Consider the following 2,925-nt stretch of genomic DNA (forward strand, 5'->3'; position numbering starts at 1 on the left):
ATTTTGATTTCCTCCCCCCTCCTCCTCGATTATAAATACAATTACAAATATAATACGCGTTAAAAACGAGACGTTTGGATAAACAATTAATCTGGTTCAAAAGGTCGACTCGTTGTTTTTCGTAACAGGTTAAAAAAAAAAAAAAAAAAAAAAAGAAGAAAAGGGAATTTTAATTAATAGAGGCAATTTTTTTGTTTTTAATGGACGCATCTCAAGCGTTTAAAAATCCGTTCCAATTTCGTTCGCAACACAACAATATCATCCCCGTCCCGTGCGATATTAATATGCCTTATTAATAAAGGATAAATCGTTTAACCGCCACTTTTTTTTTTTTTTTTTTTACAAATTTTATCGCGCTTTGCGTATCGTTGAAAATACGGATATTCGATTTGAATTCGGTTTCGATTAATTTCACTCCCTCCTTCTCGTGGCTGTTAACAAACGAAAGCAACCGTTACGCTTTTTAACGGGATTTTTATTCGTGATCAATTACGCTATGTCTATGTTAATACACACGAATTAATGCTCGTTACAAAGGGGGCATCTAGGGGTAGCTTTTGCGTCGAGGTGAAATGAATGGAGAGAACGAGAAACCGTGGAGACCGGTTGTTCGACTGAGAGAGAGAGAGAGAGAGAGAGAGAGGGAAGAAATTAACATCGAGAGGGGACGATTTTTACTTTTGCTCGTGTTTGAAAGAAAAAATTATGTCTCTTCTGCGAGAGAATTAAACGAAACAGGGATATAATGAAAGGATAAACGAGGACAGAGAAGAGAGAGAGAGAGGATGTCGTTATAATATTAGTTGGCATTAATTAATTCGAATCCGCTCTTTAGCTCGCTTGTTTACCAGAGAGGCTTGCCCTTTAACGGGCAAAAATAGCAGCGGCCAACGGTTTAGCAACGGTTCAACACGCACACACGACAACAAATCCTATATCTATACATTTCATTTCCCCATTCCGCTTTTCAAATTTACCGCCACGAATCCCTCGCCCATCGAATTCGAACCCCGTTGCGCTCCCTGTTTTCACGCGTGCGACCCCCTGTTCCCTTCGCATCGATCGACGGAATCTCCGTTTTCGAGAATTAATTTCTACCAGGAGAGAAGCCTCTCCTTCTCTTCTTGGACGTGGCGTCCTCGTGCAAGGAAACACGATTAAATAAACGCTCGATATTGGAAATCGTTCGAATTATTTTTCTTACGTTTCTTGACAGAAACAAAAAATTGTTTGAATAATCTTCGATTGTCACACACGCACATCTTCAAAACTAACTATTGGTTACACTCCCTCCTCAGAGATATTTCATACAACCGATATTCATAAAAATCATAAACTTTTATCATAATTCAAACAACTGCTCAACGAACACATGATTTAAACAACTAGCGACCATCCAACGTGCATCCATCCATTCGAAAAATCGATGAGGAACGAAGCTCCTGCGAAATAAATAATCCGAAAGGGACACGCGCCCGGTTTCTCCGTGACCGTTTCCTTCTCCTCCGGGAGTGGAAAGAGGAGAGGAGGGAGGGAAAGAAAAGAACAGAAGCAAAATATCTCCACAACCCCCCCCTGGCCAAATGGTCGGGGTACCGAGAACGGCGAGCCGGTCCCTGAGCCACCCCTCGTGCCTCCCCTTCCTCCCTCCCTCCCCCCGGGTTCGTATCGAGTTCGTTACAGATCCCCGTCGCAAGATCTCCACCCCTCTGGTGGTGTCGTCCCCCACCCGGGCAGACCCCTGCGCGCGCCCCTCCTCCCCCCCGCAGGCCCCGCTTCCACCAAGGACGCGGCAAGCGAAGCGAAGCGTCGCAGCCGCCTCGTATAGAAAGCAGTTGGTAGTCGCGTCCGCGATTTGCGCAACTCTGTCCTCGCTTCCTCTCGCTCCCTCCTCGCGTGAGTCGAGAGCGCGCGCGCGCGCGCTCCAACACCCGCGGAAGCAAGTCAAGAAGCGCAAAGTAACTCGATCCGAAAGTGGTTCGTACACGGTCCGATAAATAGAAAAGGAGGAGAATAGAAGGAAAGGAGGAAGAAGCAAAACAAGACTTTTTTTCTCTCCTTTCCTCTCTCTCTCTCTCTCTCTCTGTCTCTCTCTCTCGCGCGCGCGCGCGGTAATCTGTAATATCCACTCTCTTTCCTTTTCTTTTCTCCTGTTTTTTGCCCGTTTTTTTTTTCGGTGACCGAGTCTCGTTTCGACGAGTCGAGCGAGGAAGAACGGGGGGGGGGGAAGGCAGGGAGGGCAGGGGGAAGGGCAAGTAGGAGGAAGAGGAAGGAAGAGGAGCGAGAAGGGGTGCGCGCACGCGTGCGCGCGTGAACGAGCAACGCGAGCCTCTCTCGTGGGATGCCCGAAGTCGAACGGGAGATCGCGTGTGCCGCGTGCAATCGTCGAGGATTCACCGATTCATCGACCGATACGCGGGCGGGCATCGGCACGGCTTCGACGCCTGCGATCGAACCGCCTGCCATATAGAGAGAGAGGGAGAGAGATAGAGGGGGAGAGGGAGAGACGGATCGATCGGTGGTTTCCGCGCGCGTCGACGCCTCTCACGGCCACCCCCGCCGCCATTGATCCGGCCTATCGACGCGTCCCTCCCCCACGATTGACACGCCGCTTCGACCGATCCCTTCGACCCGATCGACCGCTCCACTCCCCCGAAACAGACGCGGAATCGACGCGGCCCTCGCCTCGTATCGAACAATCGAAGCGGAATCCCGTCCAAGATTCTTTTCACTTCATCGATCCCATCTTTCGATCCATCTCTTTTACGTGTACATATATACATATACATATATACGTATATATATATATATATATATATATATATATACACATACACATATAAAAAGTAATATCCCGATCGAGGAGCGCGAGGAAATCCACGACTATTTCTAGAAGAAGAGGAGGAGAGATGCGAGAGGAGGGAA

Source organism: Apis laboriosa, unplaced genomic scaffold (assembly GCF_014066325.1).
Source record: "Apis laboriosa isolate Shangri-la unplaced genomic scaffold, ASM1406632v1 scaffold5_cov152, whole genome shotgun sequence".
NCBI lineage: Eukaryota > Metazoa > Arthropoda > Insecta > Hymenoptera > Apidae > Apis > Apis laboriosa.